The 18,673-nt window shown below is 42.0% G+C and overlaps 1 long non-coding RNA gene across 1 annotated transcript; it reads left to right on the forward strand.

Annotated features, from left to right (window-relative positions):
- Positions 1-7,543: 7,543 nt before the first annotated feature.
- On the forward strand, positions 7,544-18,670 carry LOC311192570. Its single transcript, XR_014617346.1, has 3 exons — positions 7,544-7,630; positions 8,780-8,908; positions 18,653-18,670. It is a non-coding gene; the product is annotated as an uncharacterized lncRNA (long non-coding RNA).
- Positions 18,671-18,673: the final 3 nt, after the last annotated feature.

Here is an 18,673-nt window from a genome sequence, read left to right on the forward strand (position 1 = left end):
CGATCCTCACTGGAAGATGTCACTTCATTTTAAATACCCGGCATCTTTTTGCCGAAGACTTTGATGACCCGTGCTGTGTAAGTTTCACCTTTCCTGTCCAGGAAGGGGACTTGTTTGCAGATCCATGTTAATCTTTCACGCCCACTTAACATGTAGAATGTGGGAAGTCTTTAATGATCTTATGAAAATATATATATATAGGGAGAGAGCTCAGCCATGTTTTTAAAGTGCTGCTTTGCAGTAAATAGCTACATGAAAAGTTCAACTCTGTGGCATTGAAACTAGTTTAGTTCATTTTCTGTCTCACTATCTTTTTCCCAGATAGGCCTGAGTTAATTAGTAGCTAACCTTCCAATATCCGTTTCCTCCTTTTAAGCCTTATGTGTATAAACCACGTATGTTTGTTCAGCCGCTGTTGTTGCAAGGAGATCACCCCCACCCAGCTCAGAGTCCACTGCTCTACAAGTTTTGTTGAGCTAATAAATCTGAAGGTGGGCAAGACGAGACCAGTTTTGTAAACCGATTACTGTGTTCTATTTCAGTGATGCTGCATTGACTTCAAGTGCTGTTGGGTCAAAATTTAAAATCAATTGCAATTTGAGGTCTCTGAAACTTTTCTCCAATACTACTATTTGGAAGGGTAGTTGATGCTTAAATTGTTAATTTAGAAAGTGACACATATAAGGTAGACAGGCAGTCTGTGTGTCATGTACATTCATGTCCATATGCATTTTTATTTTTGCCAAAGGGAACTACAAATAACCCAGTTTACCAAAGGATTTTCAAGGTAAGAAGGCTTACTTTTGACAGTTCTGTCTGAAGGCTTTCAAGAGGACTGATTCTCAATTGTCCTCCATCATCAATATGGAGGTTTAGTCATAGGTAATTCTTTAACTTTTGTATTCCACTACAGCCTGAATAACAAGAAAACCCTACAGTTGAGAGCCAATAGCACATACGCTCTCTGTAGTGATACTATTCAGCACGTGTGGTAGAAAGAAAGAAGGAACTGAGACATGAGGCTTTGTTTAACATTCCTTGCTGTTGCTACCAGCAGTGGCCAAGGCCATGGAAGACACAAGAAACATTTGATTACTGCTTTTCTGACTTAAATATGACTGATGTCTCCTTCTGAGATGCATGTGCTGATGGACCTGCACTAAGAGGAAAGGTTATTATTTGAAGTATGTTAGAATGGCTCTGCAGAATAGGAAAAAAGGCCTTCCTAAATCAGTACATCTGTGAGCTGTTGTTTAAGGCAAAGCGTGAGGGTTAATAGCAGTTCTTACATGGTAGCCTAGGGAACTTGAGGGTCCATGAAACCCTCAGTGGCCTCAAGGTGATCTGCTAAACCAGATCTAGAGCTTACTTAAAACACTTAATTATAGGAATGCATGATATTTTGAAAAACTGAAGGGACAATAAACTCTGGTACAAAATGTTTGAGAATTATTGATTTATTGTTATTCTAATTTCTCTGAATTGTCCCCCAGAAGATTTCAGCTCTTAGAAATGAAAAAGACATAAAAACAACCATTGTGAGTCAGACTGATGGACTGTCTAGCCCAGGACATCATCTCCCAAAACCAACCCTGAGTGGAGGCTGCCTAGGGAAAGGTAAGAAGAGGGCAAACATAGCTCACACTTTTACAGCTCAGGGGACGCCTGAGTTGCATAGTTGGATGTGGTGACATTTGGGTTTTTTTCTGCCTAGTAATCTGGGACTTTCTTTTTCATCAATTTGTCCAGCCTCCCCCAGAACTCAACAGACTTTTAGCATCCACAGTATCTTTGCAAGCTTTGGACATGTCTCCTACTGGCTTCATTTGATGTGCCCTAATCCATGAATGAGAAGAACTGCTTTTAGCAGTTCCTGACTTTGTAAATGTGCTATATCCCTGTTAAATTGCCTCTTTTGCTGACTGGTGAATACTAGGCTTCTCAGTTGTTCCAGGCAGAGAAGTCATTCCAACCTTTTGAGCATCCTTCTTTGAACCTTTTCCAACTCTAATATATTCTTTTTGAAATGAGGAGACCATACTGCTTTTTTTCCTATAATTCATATGGGATCCAGGTCTGAATTTTTCTCCATGTGAAAAAAATCCATATATTATGCTAAAATAGAATTCTTCCTTACTTTGCAATTGGCTTTGCACTTACAATCTTTTTTCTTTTTCCCCTCTTAAGTACGTTAACGGTTTTGAACTTTCTGGTAATAAACAGTTAACGTCACACTGTAGCAGTATAAGGAATCCTCAGGGAGCTAGGTTGTACATCCTAAAAGCAGATAAAATAGTCTAACCCTGCAGGCAACAGACCTTTTCTCAACTATTAATAGAACAGGGATAAGAGAGGGGAAAGAAGAAAAGGGATTAGTAAATGACTTTAAAAAGCATAGGTACTTAGAATTCATAGCTGGTGTGCTGATTTAGGAAGTCGTGTGAATGACATATGAAAAAAGGTAAGAAGTATTGATACTGTTACATAGACAAGGATTATTTTTCTGCTTTTGTCACTCCTGTGTGTTTTTTTTTCTTTTCCCACCCCACTGTTTCAAAGGCATATCCCTGCAGTGACGCATCAATTTTCTGTCTGCTTGCTGCTTGAGGTTTAGAAATAGCTGAGCTGTTATAAATAGATCCCAATCTGCAAGAGACAAAAGGAATGGAAATATTGTAAAAGGCTAGCTGAAAAATTTAGGTGTGGATTGAGATTTTGGATGTCTCTGACAGTGGAAATACCCAGTTTGAAACGCTTTATTAACCTACAGCAGAGGAACCCATGCTCCTTGTGCAGCAGTGGGGGACAGCCAGGTGGAATCAGGTGGTGCTTTTGGTCATGCTGCCAAGCAGAGAGTGACGTCCAGCATTGTCTCTGGGAGTTCACAGCTCAGCGATGCGAGTAGAAGGCACCTTGCCATTCCTTACTGTGAAGTTAAAACATGAAGAGATTACTAAATGTGTATCTACCCTTAAGACATGGGCAACCAAAGAAAAAATTTTAAAAGTAATCACAGAATATGGAACAGTGCTGTGTCTTTTCACGTCTTTATTTTAAAGTAATGATTGGGTGTTCTACTTTCTAAAAGAAAAGCTGGCTGACTCAGACTCTTGCTGTAATTATTCTGCCCTGTAAGTCCAGTTTCATTAAGGCCCCCTGCTATATGTCACCATCAACTGAAACTACATTCCTAGGAATTCTGTAGGACTGTATCCCAAACTAATCTTAAGTAACATAAAAGTAACTTTAGTTTCCAGAGTCTGCAATTCTATTTTAACAACTAGATAGTTATATACAAGGATATTTTAGTCTACAACAATGAACAAAAAGTATTCTAAATTGAACACAACAGAATGTATCTAAAAATGTTAGGAGTTTGGGGGACAGTGCTTTGCTGTGGGGTTTTGCTTTTATCCTTTGCCTTTTCTTAATCAATAAACCAGGCTACTCTATAGGCTTACCCACTTATAGCCAGTATAAATCAGAACGTATAACTTTCAGACCATCATTTTTCTGGCAGTACTTGTGCCCTCTGAATGGGGAGCAGTCATCAAGTTTGCTACTTTTTTCCACTCTGCCTCCAAAGTGCCTTTAGTGAAGTGTCCATTTTCTTCTATCTAAATGTGTTAGAGCGACTGAGAGAGATGTTTTGGTGACTTTGGGTAAAATAAGACATTAAATGGAAGGGACAAGCTTTCTCTATGATGTGTTTTTGTTTTGAAGAGAAGCTCTGTCCTGAAACCAGGCTGGGTTTCATGGTAGCTATAGGCTGGCAACCAGCTTGACATAAGCTATGCATTCTCAGTCCTTGCCCAATACAGTGTCCTACCACAAAAGCAGGACCGGGTCTTTGCTTGAAGTGTGTCCCCACTGTCATTGGTTTTAATAGACATTTAGGCCAGTACACACTGCAGAATCAGGTTCTTCAAACCTAAATTAACGTTCTGTTGGACACTAAACATATGTTGTTGTTTTTCACTGTCAACAATTTAGTTTCCAGGTTTGGAAAAGAAACATTGCTGGGGAGGAATCCAATGAATTTATTAATGAGCTTGGAAAGTATGGAACTATTAATATCTTCTAAGATGCTGTTTGTCTTATTTTTATCTTCAACTTCAGACTCTGAAATAAACAGATGTTCTGAAGCTTTCCACTGCGAATACTACGGTTATGTTAAGTCCTATCTTAAATATATTCTGATTATCAGGAAATTGTAGGAAACAGGCAAATAGCTGTGCACAGTATTTCGTGTACCATTATGTGAAGTCTTTAGGTCACATTGCACTCATAGCCCTAAAAAGAAAACTTCTAAAAGATTTCTTATATGTTACTAACAATTTTACTATCCAGCTTGAAATCTGAACACAAAAATGGTAACACTATTTTATTCTCTAATATCATCAGAGAATATTAAAGATGGTATTACTGTTCTGTGTCATGAACTGACCACGTAGTTTACCTGTCCTAAGCACATTTTAAATAGATGAGTGCTTCTTATTTGTTACTCACTGTAACTGAAATCTTATGGCAATCCTCCTACTGACACTTAAATACCAAGGTTCTTTGCTCTTTGTAGTGAGGAACGCAATCTCAAGAATTTCAAAAGGGCGTCTGTACATTGCTTGTTGTTTTCACACTTTGGGGAGGGGAGAACTTTGAAATTCACCTTGTAACTGAATTCAACTACCAGTGCTATTTGGATGTTGTCATATTAACTAAGAAAATAAGACCGATTAACCGATCAGTTATGCTGGAGGTCCCGAGATGAAATATGAAATATGAAATAATAAAAGATCAGTCGGCTTTCGGAGAAAGAGGTTAGGTGGCTCAGCTAATGGTGTGACCCCCTTCTCTATGAGAAATTACATTTACTGCATCTGTTTGCAAGGAGCCAAATTGAGATCTTGAGACACATGTGAGGCCTCTGAGGTCAGCTGTTAGCCTTAACCTGAATTTCGTACAATGTGTTCTTCGGTCCAAAAGATTGTTTCACTGCTTGCCTCAACAAGATGTTTTCATCAAAAATCACTTTCACATATACTGAGTAAAAATGCCTGCCTTAGTTTTGGTTTAAGTTTACAAAGCTACATCATAGATGACCTGAATTTAATCAGGGAGATAAGATCATACGACTGTGCTTTTATGTGATTTAAAAAAAACCCAATTCAGTTAAAAACTGCTTTGAGCCATCAGCATTTTTCTAGCCATATAAATGGTTAGAGCTAGTCCTCAGAGTAACAGACAAGAATAGATAATGCTGTGTAAAATCAGAAGTAATTTTCTTGAATAGTATTTCAACATGTAGAATACCGAACCTCAACTAAAATCAGTTTTGGTCAGGGAATATTTTGCTGTGCAAGGGTGTTGTATTTCCTTTAGAAGCTATTCTCAGAAACCAAGAACTTAAGTTCCCATTGACCTTGAGTCATTGACTAGTAATTAGGAAAACAGGTATATCTGACCCTATATCCTTTTGGGGGTTTTGGGGGATTTTTTTTCAGATGTAAAGGACAATGCTAGAAAAGTATTTCTTGCTTGAATGCCAGTATTTGCTCAACCCTCTTCTGTCAGAATGGATAGAAGGAACTTCCTAGGGATCAGGGACAACTGGTCAGTTTGCTGTCCCTTGGTCATACATCTGCAGTTATTAAAACGTTAGGCTTAGTAGTGTTTTAGTATGCTCTGAATACAGCATAGAAGGCATGCATTTATGTTACTGAAGCCAAGTGTGGATGGAAGAGACCTATCCTGCAAGGACACAGTGGGCAGGGGAGGTGGGAGTATACATCCTATTTTTAACTATTGTAGTTAAATTACTTAGCTATTCACCCTAGGCAGTTTACATTTTGATTTTAACATTTCTACATTTATTTAGAATAAAACGTGTGCATGTGGAGACAATTTTAGAAGTTTGGTCTTCTCTGTCCCAGGATCCCACTATAAGAGAAGGTCCAAGTAGATCCATCTCAAAGCTCTGGCCAGTTAAGCTTCCCCGACCCTGTGAAGACAGGCCCATGCAGAATTCTTCGCAGGTTCAGTGGCTAAGTTGCATACATTGTCTCTAGTTCCTGCCTGGACTACAGAGTCAGCAGGGTGTCAATGTTAGCAGCAGCCCAACGTAAACAATTTGCTCTGTGGACAGCAAAAATGAAGAAGGTTGATTCCCTATGGGTTTGTGTATTGTGCTTTTATAATCTGTTCCCTTGTCTCTACTGCTTTAAAAACCTCAGCTGTCCCTTCTGCCTTTCATCCCGTTCCCTCCTCGATTCCCTTCTCTGAGCCTGTTGTTCACCAGTAAGGTAACTGCTGCTCAGACACCAGCAGTGATTCACTGGCCAAGGAGCCTGCTGTGAAGTCGGTGCTGAGGGCTGTCCTGCAAGGGCACGCTCCTGCCTTTCCTTCAGCAGCCACTGATGGTCATGCAGCCTTGTAGGAAATTGTATTTGTGAGACTGTCCTCGCACATCAGAGTTGATACCTGCCTGTGGGTACAGAGGTTCTTGGGCTGAGGAAAGGCTGAGTAATGTATAAGCAGGTACCGTGCAAACACAAATCTAATTTTGACAGGAAAGAAAGGTCTATCCCATAGGAAAAAGTACGTAAATACACACAGAGTAAACATAAGTCACAGTAAGACACGGTTTCTGTAATTAGTATTTGCTTTTGCACATTGCTTTGCTTTCTCTTTGCTAACGAATGCAATACTTATAAATGTGTTAGGTTAAAAATCAGAGGAAGAGAATCCTCTGTTTCCCTGCCAAACCAGACCGACCGCTGCAGTGGTGGTAGTTGTCTTACCAGCTGTGAATATTTTGTCATTGGTTACCATTAACATTGCTTGCAGCTTAGGATGCTTTGCTGAGTCACTGGGTGACTGTTTCTCAGTTCCTCTGTTGGGATTTTTCTCTTACTGGTAATACAGTCGCTTTTCACCTTTGAAACACTGGGGGAAAGTTACTTTGTTCCTCAGAATTACTTGACTTCTGCCCAGATTTATACTGGGATATGTACAAACTCTTAGAAGAAGAGATTAACGTCATAGTTGCCTTAATGGAGTGCCTCTCCTAGCAAAGGACTGACTAACAAAAGTAGTTTTGTTCATGTTATGCAAAATGTATTAAAGGTCTGATGGAAATGAAAGCTTTTCTCTTGCCTTCAGTGTACTCTAGGGCAAGTCCTAGCAGCACAGATCTCTTGGTTTATCTTTCTAATCTGACTGATGTAAATTTGTTTCTTTTTTTCTTTCTTTTTTTGTTGGCTCAGAGTTAAAAGCTGCTAAAGGACAACAGAATATTTTGGGTCAACTGGAAATTCTTGCTTTCAAAATACAGTTTGAGCTTATCAAAGAAACCAAGAAGTTTTTCTAGACATTAACACACTCCTAGGAACTGTTTCCATAAGATGGAGCTGACATACATTACCTATGCCATTGCTGGAAAGTACCAGAAGCACGGGATACAGATATAATACATAAAACATACAAGATATTTTTCCATGAAAGTTTTGTGTGTTGTGCTATATCTGCTTTATTTTTCCTCTAACCTAAGGAACAAGTCACTGAGTCAGCTGACACCGCTGAGTCCTTTTCAAGCAAAATCTGCTACAGTTAGCGATGTGCAGTTCCCTAACAGGTATTTGTAAATAGCTTTGTTTATTTTACTTTTAAAAATAACTGCTTTATTTTATCAGGTTTTTTGGAGCTTTTTTTAGATGTTGAAGTTTTTTTGTGTGTTTGTTTTTTAGGCAGTGAGGCATTTGTAACTATTTTTGGCAAGCATTCTCACCATTATATATCATAAAGTGGTATAGAGCACATAAATTGAAATCTTTATAAAGTAATATATGCATTTAACCAAAACCCACAGAAATTTTTCATTCCATTTTCCAGATAAGTTTAACCCAGGTGTGGGTTTATAGTACAGAGTTTACTATATGGCATGCATGTGTATGAATTACATTTTTTTTTTTAAAGTAATATTTCCAAATATTCTAATGACATGTAGTCAGGTACATATTTGTTAGTGTTGCTCTATATATTAGCTAAAAGGAAAAGATTGTTGTTTGATAGTTTCTCCATATATCACATTTTATTGTGATTCAGAGCTCGATCCAGACATATTTGGTGAAAAAATATCTTTCCATTAATTTCAATGGATTTTACACCTGACTCAGCTTTATTTTCTGTAATGTTTTATGCTGGTAACTGTTTTAGTAGAAAACACAGTACTTTAAGTAGCTTACAACTGTGTTGCCTTTTTGAGCACTGCCTTGACTAGAAATATATAGCCCTTTGAGATAAAAATGCATTAGGACGGTTTGCGTGCAGTGCAGCAGTTCCTCCATTTTTGAAAGTCCTCATTTTCACAGCTGAAAGAACAGAGGAAGAACTCTCTGAACAAGTGTAATAATTTCTAACAGGCTGTAATCCAGATCTTTGCATGGAGCCTCACTGAAAGAAACGCCCGTGCAGAGCCCTATTATGTTCAGTTCTGCTCACGCTGGAGTAGCGTGTCAGGCTGTGTCAGACCACATGGCCAAGCTCAGTACCAGACTGTGCTTTTCAATTAGATTAAAAAATAGTGGTGATATTGTTTAGATGTTTATATATATGAAGAAAATGTTATAAATGACTGCATTGGTCACATCCAACATTCTGGTCATCAGCTGTAATTTCTTGCTCATGTATGTGGTGATGCAACAGTCTGCATAGAAATGTTATGCATTTTTTTTCTTCCATTGAGACATCATTTTTAATTTTTTTTTTTTTTTTTTTTTTTTAGGAAATATCCCTGGCACTTCAGAAATGCAGTGGAATGAAGTGGGGTGATCAGGGTGTAAGTCCTCAAAGACACAGCTTCAAGAAACAGTAATACAAGCAAAGCTGCAGAAAGAGGTCACCTTCTTATCAGGTATGTGTGGGTCCCTGTGTTTGCAATGTTATCAGAGCTTAGGGAAAGACTCCAGTAAATGTAGTTGGTGACTACAAAGATCAGCTTTCCCTTTTCAGTTCACAAACAATGACTGGGAATTATTTGAAATACTCGTTCTTCCTAAAAGCATTTTTAGTAACTTGCTGAAAGGTCTCTATCAAGGTTAAATAATTTCAGTTGGAGTTGGTATCTGGTTTATTGCAGTAATACTTTGTAATAAAAACCCCACTGTATGAGCCAAGAGTTCTCTGTCTCGGAGTTCTGCAAAATTATGGGAGACCTGTGCTCTTGGTTTCCTCAGACATGGTTTTTCTTGGTGGTTAATTAACTGTGGCAGCATTTTTCAAAGATTAAGAGTCTTGAAAAATCCTTCCAGAGATGGAAGGTAAACAAGCCTTCTCCTGCCCCAGGTCATCTTCCTCCAAAATTCAGCTTTTATTTCCTATGTTCTTCAGGAGAGGCATTTATTGTCGGGGTCGGAGAGCTTTTAATTGGATGGTGTCCTGAATGTTACCCCATACAAAGATCACACCCCCATCGGTCCATTTGTGGTGGGGGAATGACCTTGAGAGAGAGCAGTGCCTTCATAGGGACTGGTGTACCTTTCACTTTGGTGAGCACTCACACTAAATGGGTCAAATGCCTGTGGTGCCATTGTTCCTCTTTGGCGGCCTCACTTACACAAACCTATAGTTTTCTCTCAATTTTGTCCTTCAGGCAAAATAATGTTTTTTTTTTTTTTTTTTCCTTGAGGAATGGGGGATCCTCCTTCAGCAAAGGGGGGTACAAAGAAGATGATACCAGGAGTAATGCATTTTCCCCAGTTAGCATTGCCAGCAGTCTGGTCACTGTCCTGGGGAGAAATGGGGAATCTGATTGCTTTATTGACTCAGCTTGGCTTATGGCCCAGCCTGAGCTCTGTGTACAGAACACCAGCACTTGAACTTAATCCTCAAACAACTTCAGTTCAGGTCTGATAAACACCCCAAATCTCAGGCTGGCCTTTCGCTTTCTGTCTTGATTATCCCTCTCCTTTAGCTCAACACCTCTGACCTTCTGATAGTGCAACACGACTCAGCTGTCGCTGGGGCAGTTATCCTCCCTGCCTGGGCTTTTCTGCCTCAGTAATTACTGCACGGGGGTGGGAGTTTATGTTTTTTAAGCATTTACAGAATTTTATCTGTATCTAGTTCTAGCAACAATGTTACTGACGGGATGATGCCAGTGGCTGCCGAAGGCGGTGGGGTAGTAATTGAATTCCTTGTGCTGTAATACGTGCCTGGTGCTTCAGAGGAGCAGGAAGCGCTATGAGAGCTGTGTTGTTTGGCTGCTTGGGGCCCAGGAGCGCTCCCCAAACACTGTTTTTAAACCAAACGCCCATCCCGTAGCTCGGGATCTGCCATCCGCAGCCTCAACAGAGCAGCCTCTAAGAGAGCTCGCTCTCCCTGCCGGCAGACACCGTCAGCCCTCCGGTAGCCGGCTGGTCTGCGACTGACCGGGGCGCCCAGGGGGGCGCGGAGGCGGCGCCGGTCGGGCGGGTGCGCGGCTCCGTCCCGTCCCCCCCCCCGCGGCGGGGGGTGGCTCAGTCCCTCCCCGTAGCGCCCCTGCGCGGCGGCGGCGCGGCGCGGCCCGGCCGGGGGGGGGCGGGCGAGGGTGCGCGGAGCCGCCGCCCGCAGCAGCCGCGGCGGCAGGAGGCGGCGGCGGCGGCGGGAGGGGGCTGCGATGCTCCCGGTTGAGCGCCCCCCCGGAGCCGCCCCCGGGCGAGGTGAGTCAGCGTGGCCCCGCGACGCGCGGGGGGCCGGGCCGGCAGCAAGGCCCGCGGCATGCCGCCCCGGCGGGGTGCCGCCGCCTCCCCTGCCCGCGCTCCGCGGGGAGCCGGCAGCGGGCGGGCCCGGCCGCGGGCCGGCGGGTACCGACCCGGGGGTCGCTGCGGGCCGCGGCGCGGGGCTGCCGGCGGGCGAGGCGACCAGCGGGCCGGCTGTGGCGCACTTCGCGGCTGCCTGTGGGAGCCGGGCAGCCGGCGGGCCGGTGAGGCCGTTTCCTCCCGCTCCGGATCTCTGACCCGGCTCCGGCTCTTTCCCCGCTGGCGGCGACGGGCCTTGTACCCGCAGCTGCCCAGGATGCTGCCGTTGGGCCCTTGCCTCAGCCTTTTCCTTCCCTGCTTAACCGCAGCTCTGCGCCGCTTTTCCCTCGGACGCGTTTCCTGCCGGGGCCGATCAGCTGCTCCTCAGCTGAGCCGGGTGGTCGCCTTTGCGCTCGCGTCGCTGTGGCTGAGGTCCACTGGAGTTAGTTGTGGCTGAGTGATGACCCCGTTAGGATGCCGGCCCTTGTCTCCAGAAGCAGCGCTCTGTCTGAGGTGTAACCACTGCCCGTGAGACCCAGCCATCCAACGCCAAACTCCTCGTACCCTCCCGTGTCACCACCCCTGATGGTGATGGGATGCCCGTAGATGGCTGCTGGCTGGCCCTGTCCCATGGGAATTCCCGCACAGGCATCCCCAGCTTGTCCCTGCTGCCAGACCCAGGTGTGGTGTGACGTGTGGCTGTCGCTCGGTTTCTGAGCCCTCAAACCCGTAGAATGGGATGATTTTTAGTAAGCTCCTCTGTTTATTACAACTAGCATAGGAATAGTTATTTAAGAAATTGGTGCTGGAGGTACCATAGGTGTTGCCTGTGCCTGTTCTATCATGTTAGATGGAGTTTAAACCCCATGTTTGGTCAGCAGCACTGAAGTTTTAACAGCAGACTCTTCAAATGTGTTAACGAAAAACCCTGTGTTGAAGAGCAGTAAAAGTGGAGTTTAAGGCAGAGTGGCTATCTGAATATTGACACTGAAGTATTTCAGTAAAAACTCACCCAAAACATTAGTATGTTTCTAAGATACATACTACATACATGCCCACAGTATTCAGTAAAGGAAAAAGATCATAAAATGCTGGTTTTCTAGCTTGCTTAGTTGGTTTGTTTCTCTGGATATAAATAGTGGACAAAACCAACATTTACTGTACTGTTTGTATTTTCTGAAGACCTACTGGGAAACAGGGAAAAAACAAAACAGTCCTCTTCTGAAGGCTGGGGCTGTGATAAACCCAGTGAAAATCCTAAGCAGGTTTTATAAAAATAAAATCAAATAAAAAAATTCAAGCAGATGGAGTGAGAGAATAAGAGCAAGAGCTGATGATTGGAGGAAGCTGATGTAATTAGTGCCAGGGCACAACCTAAACACAACCTAAAATTCATCTTAATCTCCAGCCACAGCACAACGGGCTTGAGTTTACACTGCAGTGCAGGAGAGTGAACTGCTGGTGAGATCCAGCTGCTGTCCCGAGGCTGAGTGTCACCTGGCTTGAGACAGGGCATTGCTCCAGCCCCTGCCTGGTCCCAGGGTGCAGCCAGGGGCCCGTGTCCCTCCCCAGTGCCAGAGGAGGCTGTGCCTGCCGGGTGCTGCCACTCTGACTCAGGGAACTTGCTTGGTCCCTAGTTGACAACATGCTTGTTATTTGCCATCCTTACTGAAGTGTAAACCTAGGCACTATGGATATGTGGTTGGTAAATTAAAAGCTGGTTCAGAAATTGGAGTCTACTAGGACATCTGAAGTTGCATACATTAAAGCTTGATTGGAAAGCAGTCCTAAGATGTAACTGTAAAATTTTTTCCTTAGCAGATGAGGATCTGATAGTGTTCTTGTTGTCTTTAATGTTAATACTAGCACTATTTTATCAACTTAGCACCTTCAGACCTATTATAAAGTGAATTAAACCTCTTATAAACCTGATCTTGCCATACTCCATACTGTAGTCTGTCAATCTAATTGGCTAAATGTATCAAAGTTTGTGGGGTTTTGTATGTGTATTGAATGAAACAGAAAAGCCTATAGACCAACATGCTAAGTGCGTGCATGGGAAACACCACAAAACAGAGCAGTTTTAAGAGTTAGGTGATTTAGAATGAAGTAGTTTATAGAAGCCCTGGTAATGGTTGTTAATGTTACAGTGCCTCATGTCTTGCTTCAGACTTGAAACAAATACATTTCCCAGTGCTGACTTAATCAAGAAATGTGATTTATTCCTGATCGTATAAATTCTAAGGCCCCCATGCTGGAGCCTTGAGAGAGCAGGGGGTTGGTCATGTGGGCAGGTAGGTCAGCCTGCCCCGAGTTGGTCTGCCTGGCTTGACAGGGGACAGCCCCTTTGAGGGCACTGCATGGAGGTTGGCCTGCCTGGGATAGGTTTGGAAATGCGATGCAAAAGTAAATGAAGTCTGTGCACACCTCTGTCATGATGTAAGTTGTTTGCATAACATTCTCCTCCTTGGCAGGGACCAAGACAGCACCAGGCTGTTCCTTAGGGGTGAAACTTGCTTGGAAATGGAAAGCATGGTCTATTATTCATGTTTATTGCAGCCATGCCTTGCAGGCTGCTGGGTGCAGGGCTTGACTCTGAGAGGTGCTGCACAGATACTGTAGCAGAACCTCTTTGATCCAAAGGTTGTACAGTTTATGTCAGTGCGAGAAAGGGGCTGAGGAGCAGGTGGTGTGTGAGCAGTAGGATGGGTGTGCTCATCATGGCAGTTTTGCCAGCCAGGGGATGGGTGAGGTGAACTTTCTTTGGAACATGCCTGGTTTTTAAGTCTGCTTCTCTAGCACAGACCTGTTCTGAATCAAACAATAATTAGTGACTTAAAGGTTTATTCAAGAAACATGTTTTCTGTTAGCAGATTTTTAAATGGCCGCACAAAAACTTCATGGGGAGTTTCATGTGTCTGGTGCAAAGTCAGTTTGCTGGTCTGAAAGGGGTGAAATAAGCTGTGATGCCATGTTGGCTTGATTTAACCACTCTACAAACAGTGAGCTGGTCTGCTCCGTTCTTGGAGCTGCATATGTCTTGAGAGGTGAATGAAGGATTCCTGTTTTGAAATTCTACTCTTGGCTTATGACTGTATAGATACAAATCTTCAGCAGTGTTTTTGCTAGGTATTAAAGGGGCAAAGCTACTCTTGAGCATTTGTACTGTCTTCTGTCCTGTGGGGTTTTTTGGTTGGTGGCTTTTTTTACATTCACTCTACATCCAAACTCTGAGTTGTAGGCTCTGCTTTGTCAGTCTTAATTGTACGTTAATTCTCAAAGCCTAGTGAATGGAATATTTATGCTGAATTAAGTTTCATTTAAAAATGGCAGCGTTCCTTCACCCCAAATCTAATATTCTGGTGGTTGGTCTGCAAGTGAAGTTTTAATGCCTTGTGCTCTAAGTGCCCTGGTAGTTTCCCTAAGAGGCTTAGGGATTTGCCATCCCAGTCTGATCTGTTGATTGGTTCTTTTTTCTTTTTTTTTTTTTCCCCTGAGACATAGTGCAGAGGAGGTTTTGGGGGTTTGTTTGGGTTTTTTTCCAAGGTTTTGGGAAGAGTGACTCTAAGAGGAGAGCTGGGGTTTTAGTATACTATATAATTTTCTGTTGTTTTATACAGCATATCTTCTAATGTCAGGTTGTCTTGAATAGATTACCTTTTTATCCTTTCTGATCTTGAAATCCTCTTAATTATCAGGAGAGCCAGGCTAAGTGAGGATCGATTTAAGAAATAAAAAAGACAAGAATGCCAAGAAGATACTTAACTAAATGTAGAATACCCATATCTGCCTCTTTCTACCTGCTTGCCAAAAAGCCTCGTTACAGTCCTTAAAACGATCATTGCATTGTCACCACTGAACTCCTGGGAACAAATGGGTTTTCCTCTGTTCCTCCAATAGTTTCTCAAAGGTACAATTCTGCAGGAAAGTTGCTGTAGCTGTTTGCAGAAGGTGACTGGGTAGAAGGCACGTCATACATAGCTGTAAAGGTTTGAAAGTTGACTTAGAATCGCTGGAGGAATAGCTGTAAGCCAGGCAGCAGCAATCTGCATCAGGAAACTTAGAGACACTAGTACATACCTTAAAATCTGCACAAAGCTTGAAGAACGACTAGTCTTGTGGTTAGCAAGTATATTCTTTATACCTACAAAAAATAAGCACATGCAGTTGTGGATAAACAGCCTTAGAGCATGAGCGATCTTGCAGAGCAATCCCCAATCTGAGAAAGCCGGGTTGGCCGCAAGCTTCCTGTGCAGCTGTGAGCAAGGGACTGGTGCTCCTGGGTGTCTACGATAGCATCATGGCTTGGGGGGGCAGCTCAGATTGTAATGGAGTCTTTGTCTGTTGCAGCCATGTCAGGGGTGACGGGATGGTGAGGGAACAAAGCCTCTGTTCCCTACTCTGAGTTCTGTTCTGGTTGGGAAACATAAACCTGTGGGAAGACAAAAGCTTGTTTGTCTGCCAGAGGACGAAGGTGCTTTCTCGTGACACGGATCTGCTGCGCTGCCCACTTGCTACGCCTCTTCCCTTTCCTTTTGCGGGGCTTTCTCAGGATCTCAGCAGAAGCTTCCAGTTTGTGTGTTAGGGCTTTGTTGTCTGTGTCTGTGCCAGCTCACCTCAGTATAGGGAAGATAGCTTCAAAAGTGTTACTCCTGGTTTTCAGAGTGACGTTACCACTCTGGAACCTCTCTGGTCTCCCTTGCCCTGGCTGCGGAGGTGATACTCAGCAAGCCCCTACCAAAGTTTGGTCCTCCATTCTGCCTCACACAACTTAAATTTTAACTTCACACCAAACCTTTCTTCCTCATTCCTATTCTCTGTTCTTTGTCTTAAGCTTGCCAGTAGGGCTGTCTTCTATCCTCCTGCTGCCTTGTGCCAGGAAAAGGTTTTGCACAGTGAAGATACAGTGTTTGAAGGCTGTGGTTAAAATAGCCAGTAGATAACTAGTCTCTTCTCACTTACAGTTATGTCGGTTTTCCATCTGTTTGAATTGCTGCACACTCAAGCCCTGACTGGCATGTTTTGTGGTTGGGTTTTTTTGTCAGTAGAAGGAAAACCCTGTAGATTATTAAGGTTTTTGGTGTATTTTTTCAGTAACAATACCACTTTGTTGGTTTTCTCATTTCTAGTCACTTATTTTTAGAATTTAAAACATTACTAAATAAAATCACTTTCAAAAACCTGACTCTTAAACAAACTAGTGATCAAAACATTAAAGAATGCCATATGGCTCCTAGCAGTCTTGATGCTGTTACATTTCTGAAGAGTATATTCTGTGTTTTATTAATAATATTCAGTGAAGCACTCTAAGGGTGGGAAAATATTTACAGAAATAATTGTGAAGTATACTTTTCATAGCATTCTTACCCAAGATGTTCTAGTCAAAATACTAGAAGTGGATCTTTTGGATTAATCAGTGCACACAATGGCTTAGAAGAAGATGGATGCTGGGGCAGATATAAGTTATGGGAGGCGGTGAGGGAAGAAGATGCAGCAACTGAAGTGTTTAAAGATTAACAGTGTAACAGTTTTTAATATACCCACTATTCATACAATGTACAAATTAAAGTCCCATTCCAATAGAAAAAGGAAACTGAGTAAAAAAATGATCAAATACTAATTGCTCTCAAAGCCTTCAGTATAATTTATATGAAATCAGACGGTTCAGGTATATGTCTGTATTGTTTAAATCAGGATAATTTCAATTTATGCTTGCAAAGAAGCTGTCCTAATATCAAAGTGGCTAAAACGTGAGTTCTATCTTGTTATGTCATGGGGACAGGGGAGGAAATTTATTATTCAAAATTAAATACTGTAAAGCTGTGATACAAGTGAGCAAGCTGCTGTAAACAGATGAGCGAGCACTGATTTTGCTAGGACACGGTAACAACACTGAAACCTCAGTTATGTCCTCTTGACATAAATGGGGCCCTGCACAAGTTCTTTAGTCTTTGTTGTCAAAGCAGGGCAGGGCATGAAGAAAATAAAAGCACAGATGATGACTGATTTAACTTACTCATTAAAAGGACTTGTTTTATGGATATAGAAGCCAAAAATGAGCAAATATATGAACAAAAGAACCACACAGTCCTTCCAGCTGTCAGGTGGAAGTAGCTGAGTGAACTGGCAATTGGAGGAGATAACTAGACTGCTGCTGGGTTTTGGTTCATTTGGCTTCTGATGGTAGCAGGTAAGAGCAAGAAAATGTGTTTTCACATTTGACTGTTCTAACAATTTAATGAGGACTTGTAATCTTTTCACACTTGAAATACTTTGGTTTTTTTTAAATCTGATTGTCTCTGAAGAAACCAAAGAAAAAGCAGTCTGTGTGTGCGCGCGGGCATCGCTTCCATTGGCTTAAATACCCATCACCTTGAATACATGGGTATTTAAGAGTCCAAGATTTTTATGCAACCTTTTCTCCCTAACTAAAAGCAGAGATCCTCACAGATATTATCCCATAGGAATATATTTAAAAAGTGAAAAGCACACACAAGCCTCCTGAATGTTTGGGATTTTAATGATGATATTTTTAGATTTGTCTGTCACTGAACTGTGTAAGATTCAGATTATTTTAATGGACTGCTGTTTTTAGAAGTATCCGTGGCTTGTTCTGTCAGCTGTTATGTGCATGTTGAATCAGTAAGAAACAATTTAACGTACTTGTGAATGTTAGAGTCTCTTTTCTGTTATTAGCCTTGCATCAGCTTGCCAATCCACTGTCACTATTTAAATGAATTCTGAATTAAAATTAATTGGTTTAAAGGCACTGGATAGATGAATGCATGACTAATTTTAAGGGGGTGATCCTTTGCTTTTAGTTGGGTTTTTTTGAAAGACTGTGATTTCATTGGGGGAATAGAGTTCAGGCCTGCAAAAATATATTTCAGATTCTTTGAGAATGTATTCCTGATCCTAAATTGAATGATCTTAATGAAATTCAGGTTCTCCTGGAGTAAAACGCTCTTTTCAAATACCAGTCCTTGAAAAGGTTCCTGGGGATAGTAACACGAAAGCCAACAGCAATGACAGGGGTGTCAAAGCTGAAATACATTAAATGTTTGACTTTCTTATAATGAACGTGAGCTAGGTTAAATTTACAGATATTAATATAGCAAAAAATATATTGCCTAATACAATGACTTTGAGCTGGTAGCCTGCTGGTAGATCTCTTTTTTTTATGCCTTGAAGGGAAAGCTGCAGTTAGCAAGCTGAGCTTATTAGAAGGGTTTCTTGGTTTTAAATGTGAAAGCTGGTTGGTCAAATCAAAGTCTAAGTAGTGGTAAATTTATTTTTAAGTGTTGCTTGTCAGTTTTGCAGCCTTGTGCAAAGGATAAGTGTGGGCAGTTGCTTAGAAAATCACATTTCAAGAGGAGATTGATGTATGTTTTGAAGGCCATTGTGAGGCTTCAGATAATTTGTTTTGATAATTAAAAAATGCTGTGTATATATATGTGGCTGCATTATTTAATTATGAAATCATGGCTGTCCTTTGGTATAGTAGGGAATGCTTGAAATAAAGCAGTTAGCCTTGGGGGAGAAGAGGCAACTTGAAAGAAAAGATTTAGAAATGCTAGTGCTTAATTGCCACAGGAACTTTGAATATATAAATTATTCTCTGTCCTAAACATGAAAGATGTTGTATTGCACAATATTAAAGCCGCTCTTGGGAGAACTTCACAGGATTGGTCATAAAACGCATCTTTATTGATGCTACCATGTACCACTCTAGACAGATGGCCTTCCCTGCGCTGAATACTGCATTTATTGCTCAGGAATGTCACTTATAAAGAAAGAAGCTGTCTTTGTCCTTGATGACTGGCATTGCAGGTCTCTTCCCCTGTGGTACCTTAACCATGTTACGTTTTATTTGCTTGCAGGGTAGACCTGGTTCCTTGAGA

The sequence above is a fragment of the Gallinula chloropus genome, assembly GCF_964237585.1.
Source record: "Gallinula chloropus genome assembly, chromosome: 5".
Taxonomy (NCBI): domain Eukaryota; kingdom Metazoa; phylum Chordata; class Aves; order Gruiformes; family Rallidae; genus Gallinula; species Gallinula chloropus.